This window comes from Takifugu rubripes, chromosome 18, assembly GCF_901000725.2.
Source record: "Takifugu rubripes chromosome 18, fTakRub1.2, whole genome shotgun sequence".
NCBI classification, from domain to species: Eukaryota; Metazoa; Chordata; class Actinopteri; order Tetraodontiformes; family Tetraodontidae; genus Takifugu; species Takifugu rubripes.
In genome coordinates, this window is record NC_042302.1 from 8970765 (window position 1) to 8987436 (window position 16672).

Here is a 16672-nt window from a genome sequence, read left to right on the forward strand (position 1 = left end):
ACATAGTCTGTGTCCATCAAAGCTCCCGCTCGTGTTCCTGCGTCTTTTACACGTGAACGTTTCTGTATGGGAATGTAATTTATCTATAGAAATGTCTAGAATTGGAGCTTTTATTCCCTACCAACAGATGGGTCATCGGCCTTTTTCTCCTGTATTCCGTCCTCAAGGACCCTCATTTTTGAGATCCCGGACTTTCCAAACGCGCTCCCAAACTATGTCACTGTCTGTTGTTTTTTTTAACCGTATTACCAAAAATCATCACAAAAATTGGACATGTAAAGGTTAAAAGACCTTAAGAACTCACTAAAGTATTATCCATAAATGAATTATTTGAGCCGAGAAGACTCTCTGTTCCGTTTTAAAGCTCCATATGTCTCTTTGTCTCAGCTGTCCTTTTCTGTCCCTGTTTCCCAGAGCTTTCCCAAACAAGCAATCCCACTGTCCCTTCCCTCCATATGCTCTACTCTGACCATTTCCTTTTTTTTGGCTGGATCTCCGCTCGCGCTCCGAACAGTTGCAGCATTCTTACGCTTCTTCAACTCCCAGTGATGGAAAACGTGAAACAGGGAATACGCAAAAATACACCGAGCATCTGAGCAATATGGCACTCCGAGCTAAACGGGCTGTGCTCAAAATGAACATTCCCAGAACTCGAAAATTGGTGGCACTGAAACCCGGAATATCGAAGCACACTTAGGGATATCTAAAACCTTGAGGGCAGGAATATTAATTAAAATGAACATGATTTATTCCCTAACAGGACACTCCGAGCATAAAGGAGCAAGGACAGAAAACGGAGTATTTATGGTCGGGCGTGAATGGAACCGCTTCCCGTCTCATCCCTCTAAAGGCAAAACAACCTCCTTCCTTGGAAAAAATGAAGAGACGTCACTCAGCTTGACACCAAATGACCCCCCCTTTTTAACCAGTGATGTTCACCGGAACCAACTCCATAGGGAGTAATGAGGTGCAGGTGTAGCTGCAGAAAAACTCCCACTGGACTGGAGATGGGGGGGGGGGGGGGGCAGCCTCTGATTCCACCCTGCTGCTCTGAAGCCGGACATTATATGGATCTTTTATGATCCGACATCAACTTTGGTATATTCCAACTATACAGCACAGGAAATTCAACATAGCCTGTCAATGCTAGCGGGGCGACTCCCTCCAGATTGCGAACCCGCTGGGTCTGCGTCCACCTACTGGTGGAGGAAGAGTGTATTTCCTGCTGGTCTGTTGTCACAGTGGGATCCTGGAAGGGATCCACACCAAACTGATCCGAGGTCAACGATCGAGGCTCCGCCTGAGCTGCCTTTCTCCTCCTAAATGTCAGGTTCTTGACTTTAGGAAAACCTCATCTGAGACATCCGGCGACCAGACAGTGAACAGCAGGGGGTCTCAGACACACGTCCTCACTTTTGTTTCCATTGTAACCATGGCAACCTCAAACTTGAACTTGGACTACACATTTTTATTTCTCTCCCGAGTCAACAACAACAATATTCGTATTTTTAAGTTTAGACTGGGAACCTTTCACGGATCGGAGGCCCCATGGCAGCCCCTCCCCCCTCCATGTCAGATGTACAGATACGACGCTCGCTGGCTGCCCGCTGGCCTCATAAATGCCAGCTGAGAATGCCGATTGGCTCTATGCTGACTGTGTAGTCATGGAAACTGACTCCAGCCCTGTGTGTGACCTCGTGAAGGCCACATAAAAGCTGGGTTACAGGAAGAGCGAGCGAGACAGAATGTCCACGCGTGTGAGCGAGAGAGAGCGAGTGACACGGTGGCTCAACCCACTTTAACGTGTCGGTCATAGTAAACCCTCTCAAGTATTTGCATGCTTAAACACCGTCGATGGGCGTGCGTGCGTGTGTGCGTGGAAATAGTAGCTGACCTACAAGCATCCCTCAACAGGCGTCAACAGACTGGAGACCCATCAGAGGGACAGAGACGGAGCGTCAACACTCTAACACGCTAAACTGATATTAGCGACAGCATCCAAACGCCTGGATAAGAAGAGGAATTTATTCAGATTTCTTTTGCATTATTACACTGTAAGAACAGATCTATACTTTTATCTATAAGCCTGCAACAATAATAGAGCTAAAAATGTGAAATATTTAGGAATAATTCTACTCGAATTGCAGTAAGTTGTGACAAACTGATTCGGTGATTTGGTTGCCTGGCAACATGCCCCTTTGAACAAGACGAGCGGTAAAGTCGACCAATGGGCGGCTCTGTCCTCTGAACCCCACGAACGTTTCCTTCTCCTGCCAGCAGACAGAGGACTTCCAGGGGTGCATCTATACGTTTTGGGTGAGGCCTTTAAGTACTCGACCATCAGCTTTTAAAGAGCAACAGCAGGCTGCAAGAGGATGCACACAAGTTGTGTGTCTTTGGTGTGTATGCTGAGGTTGGCTGGTAGGCCCGATAAAACGTTAGGTTCTGGTAGAAGTGGGGACTCTCACTGAGCATATGTTTCCACTGGCTTCTATATATTTGGTATTTATGGAAAATGCTGGCCCTGGTCTCTTTTCTGCTGAAGGTTTGTTTACTGGCAGCACTTTATCCAATAAGAGTAACTTAAAGAGAATTACAGTGAAAGTATGTATGTAATCAAGGCATTTGGCCCAGAACCAAACACACATACTCAATTTAATACAATTTTACACACAAACTTGCCATAAAACTCCTTTCGGACGCGCTCCAGTTTGTCAATTTGTCTTCTGAGGGTCAAACTCAAAGGAAAATGTGGGCGGAGCCCATTGGATGCACTCTTAAGTCACGGAAGGCTTGAGCACGTGCACTGACGAGCACAAACTCCAACGTCCTCGGAGCCACGTCCAGACACATGGGGACGGCTAAGCGAGCGTTCAGTGGCATCGCCCTCCCCCCCGTCACCGGTTCGCCCCCCTCCAAGGCGTCAAGCGTTAGATAAACACGCACATGGGTGCAGAGTTCCGTTTATTAGTCTTTAAAAGGGTCACCGTTGCTCTGGCTAAACGCCCGGCAGTATTGATAATTCTATGCATAAACAAATGGCAAATTTGTGCCACATAAATATGTATTAGCAATTAACATTAGTGGCGTCGTGTGAGGGGACGCCAGGTGCACGTGAGTGGGGCTGGTGGAGCCTTTGAGCTGAACTGGTGGCTTTATGCAGCTAGCTGGTCCCTGTCCGCAACAGCAGTGTAACAAGCACACACACACACACACGAACACACACACACGAACACACAGCAGCGCGGGTGTAAATACAGCGAGTCAGAGGATGCACACAGGCGAGTCCTTCATAAACAGTATGATGTATCGCTCCTTAGCGGGGATAAAACTTCGTTTCAACACATTTGCATATAAAAAGATGTAGACATAAATTATCCAAACACGTGCTTACTCAGTTATATTTACGCACACATGAGGGGCAGCAGAGGCAGGCCGGAGGGAGAGACGGCACAGCGGGCTTAATAGCCCCCACTCTCATTACAATCTTCTGAACAATGCCTCCATTACAGTTCACACGCGGCTGAGGATTAAACGCGGCTTTTAAGTCATCGAGGTGCTTCCACGCTGTAAAAAATGTTCCGTGAGGAGGAAATAAAAGCTGAGGTGGGGGGGTTTTTGCTGCGGGTTGGAAATCTTATTCTTTTTATAGATAATTATGTCAGTTCCACCTGATACAATACTGTTAATGCTACTTCCAGAATAAGGTTTCTCGGGGTATTACAGCATATATCATCCAATATACAATCATTTGTATACTGTTATATAACATATATAACGTATAACAATGTCTGTTGCTGGAAGCTTTACTCAGAATCTGACCCCCCAAACAAGCAACAGTGGCAAAGAAAAACTCCTTTACATGACTAAACCTTGAGTAGGACCAGGCTTATTTGGAAGGGGGGGGGGGGTCCTGGTCATGGTATATATAAATTGCTTATGTTGTCTTAAAATGTAAGCTACACTGTGAGAAAGAAGGAAACACTCCCAGTGTGTGTAAATCAGTGTGTGTGTGTGTTGGGGGGGGGGGGGGGTTGCAGGCCTGACACACTTGATCTGAAGCAGTTGTTGCAGGATTAGCGGCCCATTGGCCTAATCAGAGAAGGTAATCAGACTACTCTCTGTCATGATAACAATCAGCAGAGAGGGACACACATCTGCCTATTGAGCTCAGCACTAATGCCATAATAGTGATGAAACATCTGGTCATTTGGGGCTCGGCGCAATCAAGAAGAGGGATTGGGACAGTTGCAGATGGCGAACCTATAGTAATTATTTGTTTTAAGCAGACAGAGCTGCACGCAGTGCTCAGGTTCACAGATGGCAGCCTCGACTTCCACCATTTAAAGCGCTCGTCTGAATTTCCAAGAGCAGGGAAGCCATCGGCAGCGTGGACGTCAGGGTAGAGGATCTACGGACTTCATCGAGCAGCGACCAGAGAGGAAGTCGTCCTTCGGAGCTTCCCGTTATACGCAACGTGCTCCCGTTTTCCCATCTGCTGGAGGAAATGCTGCCAACATCTCCATTATTGTGAGGGGGTCTCATGGTGGCTGAGTGGCTCTAACTTCACTTTTAGGTCTTCTGCTGTGCGTTCCTGTCCAAATAGAGTCGGCGCTAACGTTTATCAATTCAATGACTGTTTCTTTCTCAACTTTATTATTCCTTTTAGCTGCTCCAGAGTTTCTTGGGAGACAAAACATTTGATTAATTGGTGTCTTAACTGATTGATGGAGCCCTGTACAGGGGGGCTCCTCAGCTCTTCTCATGCAACTGATGCATTGTGCTCCTGTAGTTTAAGATTTGTCAGCTCCTATTGAGAACGGAATCTGCCTCATCTCCCTTTTGCCGAGCTGGGATTGTTTTTAAGGCAGAGGTCAAAGGTCACTGCATAACTTTGTCATCGCCAATCTGGAGGTCTTGACTTTATCCGCTGTCGTTTTGTTCCCATTGAACATCTTTAGTGCAGAATAAGTCAGCCGGGCTCACAAATCTATTAACACCATATTTGATGCAATGTGCTAAAAAGTGAATAGATAAAACATATGGAAACTGCTCTTGAGCTGCACTTGGCATTGACATCTCTCATCCCATGCTGCTTTGATGATGTATCAATTATAACTAAGCAGTAATTACTGTCAACATATTGACATATGAACCTTTTAGCATTAATTAATTCACTTAGCAGTGGCGGTTCAGCGTGTTTCCATGGTGAGCTGCAGCACTGGAGCTGAAGAAATGTAAAATCCATGAGTACATCCAAGAAAAAGTGAAATACCATTAGATATAATATCAGTAGCTACCAGTGGAGCTCCTTTATTATTCACATGTGGCACAATAAGACCCAAAAACGGGATTTTGAGGGGCCCAGGACCCAGACAGGTCAGCAGTAGGCAGCCAAGGCGTAGCGGCGTGCTACAGAACATATCTGAAAACTAAAAGCAAGGAGTTTAAGGTGTGTCTGAGCTTTAAAAAGGATTCCTCCACTGCAGACCTTCACCCTGTTTTTATCCCTTTGTCCTGCCCCCTCAAACCTCAAGTGTAACCAGCCACTCTCACATTCCTCAGTGTCTGAAGCTGCAGTTGGCCAAATTACCTGACTAACTACACACACACACACACACACACACACACACACACACACACACACACACACACACAAGCGTCTAGTCTAAGAGAAAACTGACCCCTGCTGGATCCCCCGAATGAGTGTGTGCGCTCGTGTGTCTGCGGGTGTGCACATGGGGGCCGTGCGTTTCCTGTCTGGCTCTCTGTGTTTGTGTGGCTGCTGTAAAACACTGAGTCCAGTCAAACGCTTCGCTGGAATAAAAGAGCCATTGTTCGTCAAGGTGGTCCCTGAAGGATCTCCAGTTCTGCCCCCTTGAACACATACACATGCACATACAGCGCGCTCACACATGCTAACATATACACAGCATGCAGAAACATACGTTACACACTTACTGTGACCCAATCATAGCTTTCTCTTACCGAGCGGCAGTTGCACAGGGGTAAATATTTGGCTGTGGGATGTAAACGCTGGCCTGTGTAAATTAGACACACGCTTCCAAACACACACACAAGCTCTGTAATTCCAACATGCTTCCTTCCTGTGGGGTGATGATGTTTAGTCTCCCCACACCACAACCTGACCGGTCCATTTGATCTCCTTCACTTCCTGTTTAGCGGCGCTACGACCCCTCCTGATTCCGATGTGGGATCGAGCCTCCGTCAGACAGACGTGTCCGATAACAGGAGAGCCCGTGTCCTCCGGTACCCTGCGTGCGCTTTCGCTGTGCACTCTGTGCAGAAAGGAAGCGCCACTTAAATGTGCGAGATGCTAAACGTGGATCTTCGCTCCCGAGTTGGACTTTTAATATTATGATAATTAATAACAACCTCGAGTGACACCTGACCTGCTAAAATATTGGGAGGCCTTTGGTTAGTGTGGGTGAGAGGGGGTGGTTAGCTGGATACTAACCTACATGTAGAAGCGGTATTAACAGCCAATCACCACTCTGGACTGGTGAGGCCATCGTTATAACAGCTGAGGGCTCATGTAAACCAGTAAAAGGCCCATTTTTGAAACCGTCTGCCTCCCTGATGAAATCCTCCTGTAAACCTCTTGATGTCCAGACCAAACAAAAGCCTTCTGAAGACAAAAGCCAGCAGCTACTTCAAAACAATTCGGCACTGGACAGCTTATTCATCTAATTGAGGCCCTGGTCCCAGCGGAGGCAGAGGAGATCACATGACCCATAGATGCAGAGCACTCACAGCAGAGCCGACGCTACCAAAGGTGCATTCCTCCAGTCTCCTCCCACGGACCCCTCTCTGCTCCTAGGTGCGAGTGTGTGTGCCCTGTCAGGGGCGTATTCCTGCCTCTCCGTAGGCTCCAGCACCCCTGTGATGCCGACTACACAGAGACTAAACTCCATCAGATAAGAGTGACTTATGCCACCAGAAAATTGCTGAAGCTCTCGGAGGGGAAGACAAATGACCCCACGGTCAGACATTAGGGAGGCAGCTGGTTCTTCTGGACCTTAAAGAAGATCCTTCTTTTAAAAACCCTGAGGATTCTTCAAAGAAAATTACCAAGCGAGGCCCAATTTCCCGTTTCTGCGTGATAATCACCTGACAACAAAGCAATAGTGTTAATAACGTCAGATAAAAGACGTCCAACTGCTTCAGCCCGACGTGCACGGCTATATGTGCCATACGTGTCGTGTGACTCGGAGATGATTAGTACAACTTCAGGGAGGCTATATGAGGAAGAGCCAGACAATAATACTCACTTAACCTCTCGAGACTCCGAGTCCACAGCGAGGTTGTTGTTTATATTTAGTTTCAGGGTTTTTCTAGCATTGGAATGATAAAGACAGTTCAGGTTCTGCTGACACGTTTTGTACAGTGCATTAGTGTTGCACAACTGCTTACAAAAGCAGTCATTTATAAGAAAAATGAACACACACATGGACACACGGACGCACACACACGCACGCACGCACACACACCCCTCCCCATTACACCCGTATGTAGTATCACTCTCGAAATAAAAGATGCTGAGAATGACAAACCTAATTCAGACGAAAAGGGAAGCAGAAAGGGACGCGCCACTGCGGGCAGGCATGAAAGGACAGGAAGTCATTGGAGACGAGACAAATGCGATTTCACTCGTTAGGCCACTTCTGAGAAATAACCGAGAATGTCACAGAAGACAGAAGGAAACAACGATAACACAATAAAGCAAGCTAACAAAGTCATACCTGAACTTCTATCAGTCAGTAAAAAACAAATGCTAACGCACATCTGTTGGTTTAAGTTTCATTTTCAGTATCTCTATTAATAATTGCACTGTAAAAAAAACCCAATCTGAATCTGTTAAATGTTCTGGGGACCTTTAGTCTGGTTAGCATTAGCTTCAGCTGTGATACGTACAACGAAATATGTGCTGTGCATTTCTAATTACATATTTTGTGGTTCATAATTATGTAAAACAGCTACATGATGTCTATTACTTGCTGGGTTTTTTATTACTTTCAACAATAAATTAACTGGGAAAACATACAAATGTTCAATTAGATAATATTGTCAAATCCTCTATTTTGGTGATACTTGGGTATTTTTAGATGGGTAAATTCTTATTTTAATTTAATATATATGCCACAAACTTTGCATAGAGTTGTTAGCGTATATATGCTGCCTTGATGTGAGGACATCCTCGACTGCCACCTACCGTACGCAGCATCCCGGCCGATGTCTTTATTCAATTGACTGTCAAGCCCCCCCCGCCCAGAGACCGTGCTTCCCCTGCCAGGCGGCTAAATTACAGCTCTCCTGCCACGAGAGGGACGGCAACAAAGACGCGTGCTTGGTATCTTGTCGCCGCCTCCCCCAACTCCAACGCGGATCCAGGGCCTGAGCGGACATGCGGACCAGATGTGCTGCCTAATGTTTTAACGGGATTAAACGTTTCCAAGTGAAAAAAGGAGGTTAAGGAGAAAAAGATGCTGTGGAGGGGGCTGAAGACAAGAGCCTGACAGCGGTGTTGGCTCACGCCAGGACAGTTCGGCTGCTAATGAACGAGCTATTGTTGGCAAATTGGGCCAGAACACACCTGACCAACAGCCAAGCGAATTATCCAAAACATCGACAACAACCAGCTCCTCTATGCCAGATATAGAAGAAGCATTTAACTGTGGTTTTCGGGGGGGGGGGGGGGGGGGGGGGGGGGGGGGGGGGGGGGACTATTGAAGAAAGATTATATAAATTATAAGAAGATGTTCTGTTGTGAGAAACAATTGGTCTCCATTTGGGTTTACCCAGGAGGTATCAGAACTACTCAGTAGCTCTTCTGTCATGACTTTATGCATCTATTCACAATGAGAATAGAGGACGTCAAAATGTGTTTCCTAAATAATTCTGCTCCCATTGGTCAGTCTTGCATACAGTGTATTAAATTTGATACAATGTATGGGTCTGGGGGGAGAAAAATCAGATAAATATGATGATAATACTGCAAAAAAAGGGATTTTTAATCCTATAATTCACATCAGTAGAAGCCAAAAGGGGCCACGGTAAACTGACTAACTGGGAACTAATCTGAGTTCCAGAATACAATTGTGGTTAATGAGGTCATCACATCAAAGGGAACAACAGATAAACTGACCAGTCAGGCAAAATGAAGTCAAAGCAATTTAAATAAATCATAAACAGCTGTGGAGAGATTAAATGCTGATCCTAAAGAAAACAGACTGACCAATATTCATCAGAAGATTTAACATTAATAATACCCTCCATGCACATGATGCATGTATATTTAACTCTCTTTCTCTCACACAAACACAATCACAGTATAAATGCACGTGTACATCACGCCCCGAAGTGGAGCAAGAGCTTTAATTCAATCTCAGCATGGTAACAAACCCTATTCAGAACAGATTAATTCCACAAGAGGATTATTCTCCACATTAGAGATAATGGAAATAGGATGGGGGAGGGTGGGTAAGAGTTGATCACATAAACATCTGAATTATCTCAGGTGTAACACAGTCACTCGCTCCCGAGAGGAGCAAACACACTATCGTCTATCGGCTCGCTCTCCAGCGGTGACCTTTGACCCGATCCTTACAGCAATAACACTGATGCTAAAATGACACGTCCACAACTGGTGGCTAGTTAGCGAGGGCCACATAAATAACATGCAACAATAACACGTCTGTACATCTCCGAAGCACGTTTTCCACATGTGTGCCTCATTTTCCCCGAGAGCGGACGGGCACAAGCGCTCCTTTTCAGCGTTGACGGGTTGGTAGAAACTGAAATCGAGCTCAAATTTCGCCGTGCGCACTCGCACAGCAGTTGGATGTGTGGGTGTGTGTCTGAACTGAAAGCCACAGCCTGTCCACATTAGCGCCAAGAGAGCTGGACCCAAACCGCAGAGCCACGCTGGCTCATGTGATGTACGAATCTATGAAAATCCAAGTATCGGGGCTTCTTTCTCATTTGACGTAATCCAATCTCACACGCATAAATGTGTAAATTCTCCGTCGTCCACTTAGCGTCAATGTTTACAGCTTCAACGCGCCCCACTTCCACGCACGCATGAATGCACGGAGGGAAATAACTAAGTCTTCTCATCACTTCAGCAGCATTGTCTGGGCAGAAGTAATCAAATCAAGGATCACTTGGTCTCTCTTTTTCCCGTCCTCTCTAATGAGACGCTAGCTGCCACTCCGCGCGCTTGTTTAGTGCTCACTTCAAATGCTTCCCCACATTAATGAGGGTCACGCGGTGTCGGGGCTCGGCTTCCTCCAGGTGAACCTTGTGCTCACACAACAGAAACAAGGAATTATTCCATTTTCTGCCCAGACACTTTTGATTATATGATTGACTCATTTCAAACTACAAGGAAAAAAGGTTCCAGACTATCCGCCCCGAAGTTTGCGTCGCATTATATTGACTCACACACGGCTGGATTAAAAAGATTAAAATTCTAACCATGTACTGATTCCAGTACCAGAGCGATCTACGAAATATGACCAGATCATAGCTGATTTACATGAGTTACAACTCAATAAAAAAGGCTCAAACTCGACATACTTCAGTTTCTACAGGTCCAACTTTTAGCTGCCTTCTGCTGGAGGCTGAAGCTGCCGAGTAGAGAAACATGATCCACTGACAGGTTTCCCTCAACCTGCTGGCCCCCCCTCACTCATCTATCTACAGAATCACACACCCGGTAGTTCCACCCTGACCTGCTGACCTCCGACCCAGAGTTTTTGTTCAGCATCCTCCGCGTAGTTACTATATATGCAAGCCTGACGTATGCGTCTGTTCTTCCCCTTCACCACTACCTCCTCCTCCACCCAGCTGCCCATCAGCAGGAGGGACCCCCATATGAGCTGCTCGGTCCTGCTCAAGGTTTCTTCCTGTGCCTGACGCTGGAATCTGCACACTTTAGCCTCTCTGAAATGGAAGAATTCATTCTTTGGTTTGGACCAGAGCAAAAGGATCCCTAAAAAGGTGTTTAAAATCATTTCCTAACAGTTTTGGCACCATTCAGAAGCCAAACACAGCAGAAGGAAGAAACAGAATTGCACTTAATCCTGCAGACCAACATAAGATTTAGTTTAGAGAAGGACACAAGGAGAAGAATCGGCTGCCTTGGAGACCTGGTGAGAGGTTTGGACCCCCTCCCTCCCTGCAGAGTTTGCAGCGCCACCTAATCATTGTCATTACATCTGTTTGAAAAGCTGTTTCCAAACAGGCAATCAAAGCCTGTCTCGATAATTAGCAGAGGGGAAGACGTCTTTGTGAGTGAATGGCTCCTCTTCCTCCCCCCCATTGCCACCAATCCGAGAACACAAAATCAGATCTGTCTCCTATCACACACACACGCCCGCCCGCGCGTGCACGAGCATCGTCCCTGTGTGGGTTTTCTCCTCCCCGTGTGTCTGCGCGCGTGGACCCGTCGCACTTATTGTGCTGGCGAGACAGCTTGACTGAAAACAAACTGACAAAAAACATTTGGAGCAGAAAAAAAAAAACGGAGGAAGGGAGGAAAAAAGTGCGCAAAACAACAACCTGTCAGGAGCAAAATGCCTCTAATTTTTCTGTCATCTGGCAGCCGTTTAACAAGACAAGATCGCTCTGCCCCCACACTCCTCCCCTGAGACGGAGACGGAGGGAGGCAGACAGACTGAGCGCTAAAAGACAAACGGAGCATCACATGTGTCTTTTTCTTATCTCAACTCTCCCAACCTGGCCTCTGGGTCCACGTTGGGAGATTTCCCTCTTCCTCCGTCTCTTTTGCACCTCAGCCAATGCAAGAACCAACATATATATACAGACTTTCCAAGTGGGGACATTTTTGGGAAAGGAGGACATTTTGGCCTGTTTAAGGTTAGGGGGTGGGTTTAAGGTCCTCACAAAGACAGAAGTGCACACTGGGCATTGTTGCGTGGTGTGTCACTCCACAGCAGCTCAATATTTAAATAAAATAGGTGCAGCCACACCAGCGGACAAATGTGTCAGAAGAAAAAGCAGAAATGAACACAGAGGTCGTCATCTGGGATGTGGTTCGGCTTGAAGCACACACGTGTAGTTATGAACTACGACCCATTAGCACGGCGCGGCATTTTGTCCTTATATAGGGACGCGTGCAGAACAGCCGAGTCAGGCGCAGCCACGGCAAAACAAACATAAATTTCAATGAGCAGACGGGCCGGAGAAAAGCAAAGTTGAGTCTGTCTGCTCAGATCCTGTCACCTGAAACAAACATGTATAGATCGTCTGTACATCCACATTTACTTACTCTTCGGAGTGTGTGTATGTATATATGTGTGTGTGTCCTCAGAAGCTCGTCTCCTCTCCTCTGACACTTAATCAATGCTCTGGAAGTAGCCTTTCACACACAATCTAATTATATGGAAATGAGGGGGAGAGGAGCAGTCGGCTCTATGCTAAAATGCTCACACACTGGTCCAACGATGGGCACTCACGGTGACGGCAACGAGACTGAGAGTTATAGTCCCGGAGAGAGGAAGCTGCAGGCAAGCGGGGGCTAAGCTAAGAGCTACTCCTCAACAATAAAGTTGTGCAGGCAGCCGACATGGAAGCGTTTACACTTGTCTCTCCACATACAGCAGAAATATACATATAAAATAATACGTTGGGCTTCTGTTTCCAATGAGGAAGTGATGGGTGAATGTATGGTCATCCCCACAGGTCACCATGCAGAGCACTCATGATGGTTGTTTTCACTGACAGTGTTATTTCCTCATTTCAGTGCACATGACCAGCATGACCGGCCACTGGCTGCCCAGGAACAAATAACTGAACCAGGTTTCAGAGTGTGACACGGCACACATTTCCAAAGCTAAGGGCAGTTCATCGTTATCATTAATGTAATGTGATTAGAAGCCCAGTGTGAGGGATGTGTTCATCTATTGGCTGGAATCGCACCTACGGAGAGATCCATAACAGCAGTAACTCCTCAGGGAGAGAGAGAGAGAAACGGCACCAGAGAACGAGAGAATATGTGAGGGAAGACAAGAGGAAAGAGTCCAGCAACCTGACAGCTGTCAGCTAAATCTATTTCAGCTTAGACAAACGCGCACACACGTCAATTAGGAGCCATGGTGAGATGAGCAGTAGCGAGCTGATTGGGTCGCATGTTTACTCCCCACAGCAACTGTCAACAACAGGCCAACAGTACGGCCCACGCCACCAGCTCCAGACAAAGCAAGCGCACACGTGCACGTGCCCGCCGTGTTTCCGCAGGCATCGCGACATCTGGCAAAATGGGGAAAGTGCAGCTGTGGAGCCGGGAAAGGCGGACGGGAGGCAGGAGACGGGCATTAAGGTGAGCCGCAATGATCCGAGTGAAGGCTACGAGGATTCTGAGCTTCAGGAGCAAAGCTGAAAGGAGCGATGACATCACGCAGCCGTGCCTTCCTGATGCCTGCCGAGTTTGCCGAGTTGTGTATCTGGAGCTAAAAAGGGACTCATTACGAAGGATTTGATGCTGCAAAAGGTCCAATATGCAGCAGGAGGAAACGATGAGGACATTTGTGGAGGGAAGAAACAAAGCATGCAGAGAACCTGGAAGTGGGATCAGTTTCTTTCGGGCAAATATAAAGTGTTTTTGTACGAGACAGTTGGCAATTTAGGCTGTGTCCGCAGCCAAAAAAAGGAGATGGAGGACAGGTTTATGTCCAGCGGAGAAACATGCTGCGCCTCGTCATTAAATCTGCACAGATCAGAGAGACAGTGGGGACAAAAGAGAAGAAAGACACAGAGGAAGTGGAAGAGGATGCAGGCAAGATAAAGGAATTGTTGTGATAAAGGAACAAAAGGCTTTAAGAGAGAACAAGCGGCAGATGCAGACAAAGTGATAAAGTGTTTCTGTGTGTGTGTGAATTTATCATCGGAAGTGTTCTGATTGTCTTGCCGTCGTATCGGTGGGCATCAAACCCATGTGCGATCTGGAGCGGGGACTACAAAGTGGATCCTGGGGCCTGTAGCGAGAAACCTTTTTGATTGCACTAATTAAAAGCTATTTTGTTTAAAACAAACAGACACAAGTCTAATTGGCTCTTTTCCATAAGAAAGGGATGATGTTGAAAGTAGAAGAACTCATGAAGGGAAGTGAGCATCTGCTGGTGAATCGCTGCTTTGCATTTGCTGATTAGCTATTAGCTCGCGTTGGACAGCGTGTGCACGTGAACTGCGGCTAACACGAAGACGTGTGGGAAAGGTATCGGCAGTGTTCGATATCTAATTTCATTTATACATTCTATACAGCAGATCAATCAATTCTCTCCTTTTTCATCCACAGAAAATCAAAAGAAACCTGTGCGAATGCGCACGAGGGCGGCGTGGACCTGCATCATCTCCTCAATTTGTTGGGTGTAGAACTAAACTCAACGATAAAGAATTGGCTTTGAAATAGTGGGCAGCGCCAGCACAGTGGTGGAGCGGGACCGGAGGCCTGGTGAGGACCTTGACGTGCACGTTTCTAATACAATATACATCAAAGACAAGCCTGCAGTAACCTGTGACCTTTACAGTCAGTCCACCTTGGGGTCAAGTTCAGGTGTGAACCAAAGCCCTCCTCTTCTTGACCTTCTGTCCAGCCGGACGGTCCCACCCGTATGAGCCTGGTTCTGCTCGAGGTTTCTCCCTGTTAATAAACACTGTTGAGTAGAAATGTGATTTTTGATTCTAAATAAATGAAGATGAGTCAAGATGACACAAGAGCAGGAGAACCATAGGTAGAAGTGCCCTTGACCTTTGACCTGCAAAGTCTGAAACCTGACCCGGTCCAAAAACGAGAGAGCAAACATCATCCACTCGAGAATAAACAGTCGCAAAACCGAAAATAATCCTTCAAATGTGGCGGCAGCCATGAACAGATGCACGCCAAAGTCTCCCACTTCACCACACAAGCAACACTCAACTTTTCTCTCTTCTCGTCTTCTAAAAAGCGGTTTTCCAGCAGGACAGAGGGAGCAGGTGGCTTGACTGGCAGACACAACAGGGACCCACTTACACAACACACACAATGCAGTACATTAGAGCGGCGCTTTGGCTCCTCGCCGCAACAAAACATTCACTTATCTATATGATAATAGGAGGGTGCGGAGCACGGCGTGGCAACAAGGGAGGGACGAGGAACAATGCCCAGCAGTGGCGAGGAGGCAGACGGAACCGAGATGTAATCTGCTCCGCAAAGCAGGAGGAGGGAGACATACGTCTTTATGTACGCGGCGATTCAGAGTCAGACGCCTCCACAATGGAGCTGTCAACAACAAAGTGCAGACAACTGCCTATTGTGAGGGGAGATTTGTGGAGTGGATACTGATGCTGAAAAGGAGATGAAATCGGAGGAGCAGAAAGGATCGGCGGTGTTTACGGCGGCGGCCAGCCGGTGTAAGTGGCGTATGATTGCAGACCTGGAGCGGCTGGAAGGAATCGCCGAGTTTCTCTTTAATGTTTATTGCATGTTTGAGCAAACATGACCCACTATGAAGAGAGAAAACATCCATAGGGGGTGAAGGTAGATGTTTTCAGCTGCTGCACCTGAAGCTTGTATAACGCAGCTACGCATGCATAAGGTCCGTAAAGTAGTTCTGCACTGCTGGAAACGCACTAGAATTGGACTGGAGACATAAACGTCACATCATGAAGGTGAAGTTTAAGTGAAAACAGTTTGGCTGGTTTTGCTAATGCTAAAGGCACTGTTCTAAATGTAAAAAGCAGAAGAAAAAAACCCTGCCTGCTTACATCAGAACCTCCTAAACCTGATTTAAGCCCTCCAGCCTCCTGGGTTTCCCTGAACTTCTACTCCGAGTCGGAGTTTCTGACCCGATGCCCTTAAGCCTGCTGGCCTGTCTCAATTAAAAGCAGTGACCCTCCTCTACAGGTCAGACCCCGTCTCAAGACAAAGAAACCTTTTGGTCAGTGTTCTCGGTTGATGAGCCTGGAAAAAGAGTCTACTGATCAGGACAAATGTGCCTTAATGCCAAGATCAGTGATTTATGAGGCGATAGCCACGGTTGCCATGGCAGCTGTCAGATTGAGACAGACGGTTTGATGCCAACCAATCAGTCACGGATCGAGACGATGAGATCAGAGTTTCAGGAAAAGGCAAAAGCCAACTTCTGGAGCAGAGGAGGGGAAGGTGGTCTGTGAGCCGCAAAATGATCTACTTCTGTTACCTACACGTAGCGAGCTCACGTAGGGGGGTGTCAAAATAAGACTTTCCATGTCGAAATGCAGTTTTCTGCGGGGCGTCATTGATCGTCAGCGAGGTAAACTAGTCCTTTAGGGGATACGAGCCCAACGAGGAACTTGGTCCTTCATCCCTGACCCACAGGAGCGATTCCAGGAGCTCTACCTGGGATTAACTTTCTCCAAATATCATTACATGATAAAATACAGACATGAAAATGATGAGATATTCATGTGACATGAGAAGCGTTGTCAAACCACTGTCGGATCACATGACCCAATGTGAGCGTGTGCTTAAGCTCGGCCAAACGCACTCGGAGGCAAAAGGTGACCTCCAAAACTGGTGCGTCCTCCACAGGACAATGAGACAGGAAGAAAGGAAGAGAAATCATGAAGGAATTGTACGTTCCCTTTGCTCAGACGATCCATTATTAATCTA

General features: G+C 46.8%; 1 protein-coding gene and 1 long non-coding RNA gene across 6 annotated transcripts in view; one reads left to right on the forward strand and one right to left on the reverse strand.

The window, feature by feature from the left end:
* The window catches only part of sox5 (SRY-box transcription factor 5), a 148680-nt gene that overhangs the window by 120033 nt on the left and 11975 nt on the right, over positions 1–16672 (reverse strand). The window lies entirely within an intron of this gene.
* Positions 13284–15032, forward strand: LOC115246540 (uncharacterized). The gene is made up of 3 exons (XR_003885664.1): positions 13284–13363; positions 14339–14494; positions 14571–15032. It is a non-coding gene; the product is annotated as an uncharacterized lncRNA (long non-coding RNA).